We start from the raw sequence: 12,771 nt of genomic DNA, 5'->3' as shown, positions 1-12,771 counted from the left end.
GATTCAGGGGTTATTTTGGTTGTTGATCCTGTTTATGTTATTACAGTCATTATAGCAGGACATTGGTAGGTAAGAATTATGAATGTGAATCTATGTGAGTCTCAAGATCTATGAAGACTATGACTGAAAGGCTAGCTTCTGTCTCTCCTAAGGTAGGGAGGAAAAGTCTCCTGAAAGTAGGAACAGGCTTAAGGAACAGACTCAGAAGCAACACCTTTATAGGGAGGAGAGGGGCAAGCTGGTTAAGTCTCCAGGTGCAGGACTGTTGTTCATTTTCAACAAAAAGTGAAAAGCTCAGACTCTAAGGTAAGCTCTGGTTGAGTTCTGTGGGAATCTGAGCTGTTCATGCTATTGAGAATAGACTTGATGAATTGTATTTTCCCATCCTCATTCTCATTGTCTCAAGAGAAATAAGCATATTTCCCAATCCCTATTTCTTAAGAGTTTGTTTTGTCTTCTGTTTTGTTGTTTCTCTTTGCAATAAGGTGGTTAACCAGTGAATGACTAATTTGTGCAATGGTGGAAAAGGGAGAGGTATCAGGTGGTAGGGTCCTGAAGGAGGAGAGAGAGAGAGAGAGAGAGAGAGAGAGAGAGAGAGTTTTTAAATAACTACTGTTTTCTCCTCATGGGGGTTCAGTTATACAAATGAGAAGTGTTGGTTCACATTTGTATGGTTTCCCAAAACTGGTGGGAAATGATTTGTGATCATCTTCCTATTATTTCTTCTCAGGATTCTAGGGGTAATTCTGAGAGGCTGGGTTTCTAAGTACTGCCACTCACGAACTCCTACTGGCAGGCTTGCCATCGACATCATTCCCATTATTTTCTTCCTTAAAGGGAAAACTTGACCTTCGGGGCAGTGCCCAAGGGAGTGACTAGAGAGAAGGTCATACCCAAGGGGAGGACAGAGAGAGAAAGCAGAAAAGAGTGACTCTTTTTGTCTTTCATTCTCAAAGAGGATCATGAGATGATATTATGACTTGCAGGAGAATTGGATTTAAGTGAGAAGGGGCTGTGCAAATGTGCAGCCATCTGGGTCCAGTGGCAAGATATAGACTTGGACAGCCTCCAGGGAGGAGTGGAACCATCCAGACAAAGAGGCCAGATAAGGGGAATAATTAGTCACAGATCACCAATACTAGCTTCCTAGAAGCAAAAATGACAACTTGCGCTGCTAGATATCTATTCTTTTCTTGGTTCTGCTTGCTTTTGTATGTTATCAGTTCATATAATTCATCCTAGTCTTCTGGGAACTCTCCATAGTCATCATTTCTTATAGCACATGTATATCCATGTACCATGTTTTAGCCATTTCCCAAATGATGAGATTTACCATGTTTCCAGTTCTTTGTTACTATTAAAAAAATGCTCCTATTTTTTTTCCCTGTAGGGTACCTTTCTCTTTGTCTTTGACTTCCTGACAATTCATTTATTTTTAGATAAAGAAACTGTAGCCCCCCCAAAAAGCAGAAGTGACTTACTGAAGGTCCCACATCTGGTCAGAGATTCAAATAAGATTAAAGCCTTTGTCTCCTCACTCCCATTTCTCGAATTCTTTTTACCAAAACTGTGATTTTTCCCATTATTTGTGATGATATCTTAAAACACTGATTGTTGAGGTCAGACAACCCTGTGTAAAGTCCATATAAAGATGATCGTGTTTGTTTCACACATGGAAAACGATAAAGTTCAAGCTCAATTTTGACCATTTTTAGCTAGTAAATGGAAATTTCCTCCCTGGGGCAATACTGTTAAGAGAAGATCTCTTTTTTTTTCTTTTCTCCTAAAAAAAGGAAAGACTTCATCCAAGCTGTTCAGTGCCAGATCATCAGCCACGCTATAAAGTAAATGTCAGATCCAAACTAGGGGTACTGGGGCTCACCCATATGAGCAAACAAGAAAATAGTAACTTCTATGCTCTGCAAAGACTATACTTGTCTGATGGATGGATCCTAAGCACACTGGTCACCTCGCTGGTCACCTGACAAGGCAGGGTCAGGGGACTGCCCAGAAAACCAAAGGAAACAAGTACATATGGGAGAAAGGGGGAAGGCTGACTTTTATCAGAAGTGGAGAGAGAAGAATAAAGGGTTAATGATTGACATAGGGAGATGTTAGTAATAAAAGAAAGGATGTAAAAGTAAACATTACTAGAGATTAGATTAGTATATCTTATTATTTTAATATATTTTTCTCTACTCTTAGCCCATACCCTTTTCTCCCATTCCCCAATTAAGGCATGGTCTTCAGTGATGGTTTGGGAGAGGTGAGAAGAGGGGCAGCTAGGTGGCCCAGTGGATAGAGCGCTGGCTCTGGAGTCAAGAGGACCCGAGTTCAAATCCAACCTTGGACACTTAATAATTACCTAGCTGTGTGGCCATGGGCCAGTCACCTAACCCCAACGTCTTGTTAAAAAGAGAGAGAGAGAGAGAGAGAGAGAGAGAGAGAGAGAGAGAGAGAGGTGAGAGATATTTGAGTTGAGCCACTGAAGCAAGCCAAAGTGCTCTTTCTCCTGGCAGTGTCAGTGGTGCAAGCAGTAGCAGGTCTGAGTGTCAGGGTCAGGAAACAACTTCAGTCTGAGGCAGCACAGAGGAACAGGAATGATACTTTTTGGAACCAAAACAAAATGGAGCCAGAGAGGGCTGGACAAGTGGTGCACATTGGGACTTCCTCCCCTGGCCAAGGTTCCATTACAACTGTTTTAAGAAGGGAGGCATTTTTTCTTTTTTATATTTTCCCCAGTGTCTAGTCCAGGCCTATAATTATGTTGCTTAGTAGAAACTTGACTGTAATCTATGGTCTTAGAGAGGTGTTGAGGGCCCTGGAAATTAAGAGACTTGCTTAGTCAGAAGCAGGATCTAAACCTGTGGTATTTAAAAAGTTTGAGAGGCATAATTTCTGGATAATTAGCTAGTTTATTAATAATATGTGCATTTTAATAAAATAGGTTGGGGCAGAGCACTTTTGAAGCTCAAAGGCACTTCATAGTGGTGGTCTCACAGTTTATATGCCCTTGGAAGAGCAGGTGCTCTTGAGGGTAGCAATCAACTCTAATTGATTATAATTAATGAGAGAATGATTATTATGGTGAAAGGTAGGTTCCAAGGAGGATCTTAAGGTGGGGGAGAAAAATCACCCAAATCTTGGCCAGAGACTATAATCAGTTTACACATCCACATTTTCCCAGACCTGTCTGAGTGAACACATTGAGCAGCAATCCTCCCATTAGCCCAAATTTAGAATTTCTTTTACTATCCGACTAGCTCTTAGCCTGGCTAAGTCTTTGCCAAGATTACCCACAGTCATTGATTTCTGGATGAGAAAGTAGAAAAGGGGAAAACCTTGGTCCTAAAGAGAGAAATAATCATTTCTCTCAAACCAAGTCTTCCTGCCTGTCTGAGACTGTCCTCCATTTATACCACACTCTTTCCCTTGCACTTTATAGACCTCTGACAACTGTTTTAATTCAACTTAATGTTTTTAAGGTATCCACTCTGTAAAACATGCTATGCTAAGTACAGGAAAGGGTGATGGGTTCACCCTCCTTAGAGCTTTTAAAAAAGAGGCTGGAGAATAACTTGTTGAGTATATTATGATGGGAGTTTCTTTTGTATAGCAAATGGAATAGGTGACCAGAGAGCACCTTTCCAACCCTCATATTCTGGGATTCTGGGATGGAGGAGAGCAGGGGAAATCTGAGCATGTTTGTAGGCAACATGGAAGATATCTGGGTAGCAGGATTTGTGTTGCTGCTCCCAGCTCATGAGCATCATTTCCATGTCTCACTTGGGTTGATCCACTCATAAAGTTTCTTTATAAAAAAGAGAGAGGATGCCTATATCCCGAGGGAGCTATTGGGGATGGCTACATTGCTGAGAAGAGAAAGAGCTAAGAACTGTGAGAGTAGATTAGTCCCAAAGAGGAAGAGATGCAGGATGCAGTCAGCATGTCATCTTTGAAAGAAAAGCAAGGACAAAGAGGGGAAAACATGGGGTCTTGGCTGCTGCATAGACCCAAGAGACTTGAATGAGGCCCACTTCCATTGGACTTGTTGCTTTAGAGAGTCCTAAGCTGAGAAGTAGCAGAATTAGGAGTGGTGGAGGATCTAGGGTACCCCAATAGTGAGGACCCCATGAATGGTCAATGCTTTTCTGCAGCAGTGGGAGAAAGATGATAAAAACTGCTGGGAAAATTGGAAGTTAGTATGGAAGAAACTTAGATTAGGCCAACACCTCACACCCTTTACCAAGATAAGATCCAAATGGTTACAGGACTTAGACATAAAAAACAATACTATAAGCAAATTAGAAGATCAAGGACTAGTTTACCTGTCAGATCTATGGAAAGGGGAGCAGTTTATGACTAAGGAAGAGTTGGAGAACATCACCAAAAATCAATTAGATGATTTTGATTACATTAAATTAAAAAGCTTTTGCACAGATAAAACCAATGTAACCAAGATCAAAAGAAATGTAGTAAATTGGGAAACAATCTTTACAACTAATGATTCTGACAAAGGACTCATTTCTAAAATATACAGAGAACTGAGTCATATTTTTAAAACAAAAAGCCATTCCCCAATTGACAAATGGTCAAAGGATATGCAAAGGCAATTTACAGATGAGGAGATCAAAGCAATCCATGGCCATATGAAAAAATGCTCTAAATCATTAATTATTAGAGAAATTCAAATTAAAGCTTCTCTGAGGTACCACCTCACACCTCTCAGATTGGCCAATATGACCAGGAAGGATAATGATCATTGTTGGAAGGGTTGTGGGAAATCTGGGACACTATTACACTGTTGGTGGAGCTGTGAACTCATCCAACCCTTCTGGAGAGCTATTTGGAACTATGCCCAAAGGGCAACAAAAATGTGCGTACCCTTTGATCCAGCAATACCACTTACTGGGTCTATACCCTGAAGAGATGATGAAAAAGGGTAAAAACATTACTTGTACAAAAATATTTATAGCAGCCCTGTGTGTGGTGGCAAAGAATCGGAAATCAAGTAAATGTCCTTCAATTGGGGAATGGCTTAGCAAACTGTGGTATATGTATGTCATGGAACACTATTGTTCTATTAGACACCAGGAGGGATGGGATTTCAAGGGAAGCCTGGAGGGATTTGCATGAATTGATGCTGAGTGAGATGAACAGAACCAGAAAAACACTGTACACCCTAACAGCAACCTGGGGGTGATGTTCAACCTTGAAGGACTCACTCATTCCATCAGTGCAACAATCAGGAACAATTTTGGGCTGTCTGCAAAGGAGAGTGCCATCTGTATCCAGATAAGGAGTTGTGGAGTTTGAAAAAAAGTTCAAGGACTATTCCCTTTAATTTAGAAAAAAACAGGTATCTTATTGTCTGATCTTGTTACCTCTTAGACCTCTCCTCTTTAAAGATATGATTTCTCTCTCATCACACTCAATTTGGATCAAGGTACAACATGGAAACAAAGTAAAGACTGACAGAGTGCTTTTCGTGGCGGGGGGGGGTGAGGGAAGCAAGACTGGGGGGGGATTGTAAAACTCAATATCTTTAATAAAAATAAATTTTAAAAAACAGTGGGAGAAGGAGCTCTGCATTGAAGGACTAAATCTGTGTGTCTACGATTCCTGAGTCTATACAGTACTTTGGGCTTGTGCAGATCTGGGAGGAACTGCAAACTTTTAGTCTCTATCATAGTTTGGGCTCATTCATCTATGTTTCTATGATTATTAATAAAGCATACAGTTAATCCATGCTGACATGATTCAAACTGAAGAAGAGGGAAGTTTTTCTGGTGGGAGTTGAGACAAGAATATGTTTAATAAATCTAATCAGACCACAGTAGGAGACTAATGAGAAAGGGGTAGAGGCAACTAGCTTTCTGAGTTTCGCATTTCCACCCTCTGATGTTGGGGGGAGGGTGGAGATGAAATACTTGTTAACAAACATTATGGGGAGATTGACATTTTTGACTTGGAAATTCCCTGAATTAGTAGCAGATTTTTAACATGCCTAGAATGATAAATAGTTTAGAGATCATAGAATCACAGATTTACATCTGGAAGAAATCTCAAAATTTATCTAGTCTATAGTTGAGGAAACTGAGACCCAGTGGCTTGCTCAATGCATCATATCAGGGGTAGAATTTGAGCTCATTCCCCTAATTGTGGAGTCATTGTTTATTCTACACTACTTGCTTGCTTTCGCCAAGAGAAAGTTAAAAAATGGGACAAAAAGAAAGATGTTCCAGATGCATTCTGGGCAATGCATTTGAGCAAAAAAATTATATCTGGAAGTGGAAAATAAGTGAGGTTATGGGAGTGGGCAGGGTAATGGACTAGATATATGGCAGAAATGAAACCAATTTTACCTAATAAGTATTACTGAGACATGTTGAATACATAACAAGAATATGGTTCTGGAAAGATAAGTTTTATGCCTAAACAACAGGATCAGTGAAAGAGGGGTGGTGTAGTCACACTGGATATTAGGAAGATGGAGGAATGTCAAGCGAACCAGGAACATGAAGAAAAAAGCAAGGTCAAGTGCTCCAGATTGAAGAACAATGGAAGGGAGATCATTATTGGGGTACACTGCTGGGAAAGAGAGAAAATAGATGCAATTTGGGGTCTGATGTGGTGCTGAGGTATGAGATAGTTGGGACAGGGATACTGCGCCTGGACTGGCATTGTTCTGGTATAGAGAATTCCTAGGAAACTCATTCCACCAATGCAGGTTGGCACCATCTCTGTGACCTAGAGATGCCTAGGGCACTGAGGAGGGGGGTAAAGGGCAGAGGCACAAAGTCAGTAGAGATTAGAGGGAGGACTTGGACTAGGTCTTAACTGGGATGTCGGGTGGTTATCTACATCCCACACTGCTTCCTGCTGTTAGTGAGAAGGGACTTAAATCATTTGGACATCTACTATCTGGACATCTACTAAAGTGCTTCTCTCTCTCTCTCTCTCTCTCTCTCTCTCTCTCTCTCTCTGTCTCTCTGTCTCTCTCTCTCTCTCTCTCTCTCTCTCTGTCTCTCTGTCTCTCTCTCTGTCTCTCTCTGTCTCTGTCTCTGTCTCTCTGTCTCTCTGTCTCTCTGTCTCTCTCTCTGTCTCTGTCTCTGTCTCTGTCTCTGTCTCTCTCTCTCTCTGTCTCTCTGTCTCTCTCTCTGTCTCTCTCTGTCTCTGTCTCTCTCTCTCTCTCTCTCTCTCTCTCTCTCTCTCTCTCTCTCTCTCTCATATAAATCTGGATTACCTTAATGATAATTTTACTCTTCAGCTAATGAGTACAAAGGCTAATTTGAATCTAATTCTCACCAACTAGGAGAAACCGATTCCTGGCTGACAAGTCATCAAGATAAGGCATTTTAAAACAAATTTACTCTGTTCCAGTCAACAAACCCCTTGAAACTAATGAGCTCCATAATTTCGATTGGTTTGAGTTCAAACTTGCCGATATCATGGCCTCTGGGGAGTCTGAGGGGAGAAGGCTAGGAAGGGAACAAGAATTATTAAACATCTCCTAAGCGTCGGGCCCTGACAAATGCCTAACAAATGTTCTTTCAATAATATAACACTGGGGAAGTTTTAGGCAGGAGGCTCACCTCATACCTCACCCTCTGGTTACTGGATTTCCTTACAAAATATCTGTTGTGTATGGGTTACTAAGAAATGCTCCCTGAGAGGGAATCTTCATATCCATTTCTCTTTGCCATGAATGTGCTGAAGGAAGGGAGAGACATATATGATTAGGGAGGCCTCGTAATCAACCTTGCACTGACGTCTGTCTTGTTTTGTCTACTTTTCCAAAACAATACGCACAAGGATGATGGGATACTAATGCGTGCTTTATGGGCAATCAGGGAGAGAGTTATAAATAGAAACGAGTTTAAGAATAAAATAGATTAGCTTTCATGCACTGATAAAAGGTATCATTTTACATTTAACAAATGGGAATTTTCACCCCGATTCTCACCTTCTGGTACACTAGGGCAAAGCTGCAAACCCAGTGGAGTCACTAAAAGAAGTATGGCATGATGGAAAGAGGATCAATCTTGGAGTAAGCACTGGGCTCAAATCTTTCTAGTACTTGCTATCTGGATGACCTTGGACAGGTCATTTAATCTCAGTGGGTCCTAATTTTTGTTTTGTTTTTCTGAAAAAATTATTAGGTTTCACTAGGTGGTCTCTGAGGTTTCTTTTATCTCTAGATCTATGATTCTGTGAAATAACTGCTTTTGTTTCATATTTCTCTCATTCATATCTCTCACATCACACAAACCCTTTAGAAATATTTCCTTAACAGACAAACCCAATTGAATATTTATTAACTTGGATTTCTCTAGAATCCTTCTGCCACTATCTCAAGGTGGCATAGTATATATATATAAAACTCTACCACATTTCTCCCCCTACAAAAATAATCTCTTTTAGGAAAAAAACACAAATAGTCATATGACACAAATTCTTACAGTGGCCATGTCCTAAAATGTCTGTCTCATTCTATTCACTGAGTCTATTCCCTCTTGAAAGGGGGTGGGTAGCGTGGTTTATCAGCAGTCCTCTGAAATCATGGCTGCTCATTGCATTGATCAGTTCTCTGGTCTTTCAAAGTTATTTTCTTTCTTTCTTTCTTTCTTTCTTTCTTTCTTTCTTTCTTTTCTTTCTTTCTTTCTTTCTCTTTCTTTCTTTCTTTCTTTCTTTCTTTCTTTCTTCTTTCTTTCTCTTTCTTTCTCTTTCTTTCTTTCTTTCTTTCTTTCTTTCTTTCTTTCTTTCTTTCTTTCTTTCTTTCTTTCTTTCTTTCTAAGATTTTGCAAGGCAATGGGGTTGAGTGGCTTGCCCAAGGCCACACAGCTAGGTAATTATTAAGTATTTGAGACCAGATTTGAACTCAGGTACTCCTGACTCCAAGGCCAGTGCTCTATCCACTGTACCACCTAGCCGCCCCCAAAGTTATTTTCTTTTACAATGTTGTAGCAATTGCAGAAATGTTTTCCTGAATCTGTTCATTTCATGATTTCATAAAAATCTTCCTAAGTTTTTCTGAACCCATTCTTTTTGTCATTTCCTGTGACTCAACTAAAACCATAACCCTAAATCACTGAACTGTGAATACCCTTTGATTCAGCAAAACCATTACTAGGCATGTACCCCACACATTTAGGGATCTGGTATAGCATATACTGGCTGCTCATATCATGCCTATTGTTCCAGCTCCATGACCAGCAACTTTCTCTTCTGGTCATACATCTCGTGGTTGCTGTCTTTGTTACCACTTCTGATATCCAAGTGATCACTGATTTTATACCATAGCCTATTTTTGTCCACCATATGTCTCTCCATTGTCCTCTGTATAAACTGCAAATTTAGAGAGTGCCCCATTCTATGATTCATAGTCACAAAAGGTCAAGGTAAAAATACTGGTGCCAAAAAAATTAGGCTTTTTAAAATGTGGAGATCTCTCATTAAATGCAGAATATATTTTTAAATGAGTTTTTTTTTTGTTTCAGAGAAAAGTTTGGGGTCATTGGTAATTATGACACAATTTTCCAAAGGCAATTCATCCTACTCTCTTCATCCTTTTTAATTCTTAACCCTAGTAACTCTTAGTTCTAGACAGCTCAGAAAAAAAATAAAAAGATGAGAAAATAAATCATAGGCATTAAAAGTAAAACAGAGTTTCTATGCATTCTGTACTTAGCACTCTATGCATATAAAATATATATACATTATATAACAATATATGTATGCATATATGTATTGATAGATAGGAGGTATATGTATTTATATAAGTAAATGTAAGATGACTCAATAGATAGAGTACTATACTTAGAGATATAAACATTTAAGTTCAGATTTAGTCTCAGATACAAACTAGATCTTATACCCTGGGTAAGTTACTTAAATTCCATCTACCTCAGTTTCTTCATCTGTTAAGTAGGAATAATCATAATCATAATCATAATCATAATCATAATAAAATTTCTCCAAGAATTGTTATGGGGATCAAATGAGATAATATCTATAGTGTGCTTTGCAAACCTTAAAGAGTTGTGTAAATGCTAGTTAAGGTTGTTATAATGGCATCAAGAAAATACAAAAAGTACTTCATTTCAAAAAAGGATCACAGAAAATAAGAACAATAAAACTGTTAACAAAATAAAGCTAGATGACCATGCAAAGGAATAAGGGTCTTTGAAGAGTAAATAATTTTACCCAGGAGAACAATATTGTTCTGAGTATTATCTTATGGATATACTTTGTAATTGTAAAATACCTCTTTTAACTGTGTTCATAGTAGGAATGTAATTTTCAAAATTGTAAATTTAAATACATAAAAACATATAAATACATATATCAATATATTACATATATATTTATATAGATAAATACACTTGAATTTCTGTTTCAGATTGTTTAACTTCAGCTGGGCCCTTAGCTCCTCTCTAAGCATTCAGGTCAATGAAAAGAGCAAACAGAATACAGACTTAACATGATAATAAACACAGAAAGGATTCACACCTGAATTTTAAGAAAATCAAGAAAATCTCTAACAGTTGGTTCTCTTTCTCTACCCAGAGTTCCCACAATTCATGAAAACGCTCCAGGTAAAGTTCCAGCCAAGAGCAGAGACGGCCGCCCCTGTTGCCTGTTTGGCCTCTCCATGTGAGGTTGGCTCCTTTTTTCTGGGCAGTTCGTCCTGTTCTCCATCCAGGTTAACAGAAAGTTTAGAGGTTCTTCCTTTCTCCTTCTGTCCCTTTTTCCTGGGAATGAATGACCTGAAACTCACAGGTTCTCCATGGTGACTATACCATGCGGCCCACTTCTCCTGTACTGATCCAACAGAACCAAGCTGATGCCCACTGGGGCATTTTGTTCCAATCTGGGTCCCTTAAGCCCTTATCTTATCCATTATATTGATTTAATAGTCAATTCAGATAATTTACATTTATTGGTTGAATTTATTTTTAAATCTTTTTCTCCATGTATAAACAGAGAGAAAAGTTTTGAACTTTTAGGATACTAATAATTTTTAGTTATGCCTAGTTTATGAAAGATAGGCAAAAAGATGAGGAAAAGATGGAACCATAAACACAAAGACAAAGAGCTCAGTATTCAGTCTAGCATCAAACATGGATCAAAAATAATCATTTAAAAAAAATCTCATTTGTATTGCTATTTTTTGTTTTTACATGAACTTTATTTCCTAAATATATCTCCCCTATAACAGAGATTTTAAAAGAGAAGGCGGGGGGGAGCATTTCAACAAAACTAACCAACATATCAAACATTTCTCCTAGTATATGCAATGTTACTCACCCATAGTCTTCCAAATCTGCAAAAAAAGTGAGATACATTTTTTCAACCTTTCTTCAAGATCAAGCTTGATCATCATAATTAGAGTTTAGTATGGGGAATTGTTTTGTCCTTCTGTTGATATTGTTGAAGTCATTGTGCATATTATTTTCTTAATTCTGATTATTCCACTCTGAGAATATTCATTTAAAAAAAAGTGACAAAAGTAGAACCCTCTAAGTATGATTGTTTTGAGGCAGCAAAAAATATAGTTACTGATAATGATGAAGAATGGTAGACAATATTTATGTGGTGCTCTAAGGTTTGAAGAGCACTTTACATTGTATTCTTATATTCCCTTTCATTTGAGGATGGCAGAATCAGAGAGGTGAAGAGATAATAAGACAACACCTAAGAACTCTCAATAAGTTTAAGTCTTGTGTTCTGGACAAATCATACCCCAGGAAGGAGATTCACTATTTTTATCACTGGGAATTAATGATGTTTGAAAAATTTTGGCAAAGAGTAGAGGCCTGAAATCTGGACTTGAGTCAATATTGTTCTGATTTTTGACCGGAGACAAGGTGACCAGGTAATCAAGTCTCTCTTGCATAAAAAACCTGGGAGATATGAGAGGAATATGCAAAATGATGTTCCTGGAAGTCCCTCTTGAGAGGCATCTATAAAGTGCTGCCCAGGGATAGAGGATAAAATAGGAAAAGGGAAATAAGGACAGAAGTAGCAACATGTGCTTAGGGGTCAGAAATATGGTTTCAAGAGGTATGGGATATCCAGGGTACAAGACATGGGCTTAAGGGACCCAGATTGGTACAAAAATGCCCCAATGGGCATCAGCTTGGTTCTGTTAGATCAAGTGTGGGAAAGCTGGGCCGCATGGTGTAGTCACCAAGGAGAATCTGTGAATTTCAGGTCATTCCCAGGCAAAAGTCTAGGATGTATTATTAGCGAGTTTGAGAATTTAGAAAGTGCTATCCAGAAGCCAGCATGGGTTACTAAGAACAGGTCATGGGATCGTAATTTAATTTTCCTGTGACAGGATTAATAGATTAGGGGAATGCTGTAAAAATATCACATGTGGATTTCTGCCAGGGATGTGATGTGAACGCTCATAAATGTTTATTGAATCCCTGACTCTGGACTTCAGTCAAAGAGGCTTATTAGTTATTCTTTCAATTGTGTCATCTAGGCAATTGGGTGACCTAAAAGGTAAAGGGTTGGCCTTAAAAGTCAGAAAAACATGAGTTTGAGTGCTGCCCCAGATACTAGCTATGTGATGTTGCAAATCAAGTACCTTCTCTTCATCTAATCCATAAACTGGAGATATCAATAGGGTTGGTACAAGGAGTAAATTTTAAGTGTTTTATAAAGTGACTGTGTTTGTGTATATGTGTGTGTGTGTGTGTGTGTGTGCCAGCAACTATTTTCTCTTCCACTTCCTCCCTAAAGCTTTTTCTGATCCGTCAA

At 38.8% G+C, this 12,771-nt stretch overlaps 1 protein-coding gene across 5 annotated transcripts in view; it reads left to right on the top strand.

Annotated features, from left to right (window-relative positions):
* VTCN1 (V-set domain containing T cell activation inhibitor 1) overlaps positions 1 to 12,771 on the top strand; it is a 110,357-nt gene that overhangs the window by 51,457 nt on the left and 46,129 nt on the right. Inside the window, exon 2 of one of the 5 annotated variants that reach the window (XM_074188549.1) lies at positions 10,570 to 10,661. The exons of the other annotated variants lie outside the window; for them this stretch is intronic. The gene's annotated coding sequence lies outside the window, so the exon portion shown is untranslated. The remainder of the gene's footprint in view (positions 1 to 10,569; positions 10,662 to 12,771) is intronic. 5 annotated transcript variants of the gene reach the window in all.

This window comes from Macrotis lagotis, chromosome 5 (assembly GCF_037893015.1).
Source record: "Macrotis lagotis isolate mMagLag1 chromosome 5, bilby.v1.9.chrom.fasta, whole genome shotgun sequence".
Classification (NCBI taxonomy): domain Eukaryota; kingdom Metazoa; phylum Chordata; class Mammalia; order Peramelemorphia; family Peramelidae; genus Macrotis; species Macrotis lagotis.
This window is presented reverse-complemented; position numbering and strand designations above follow the sequence as displayed.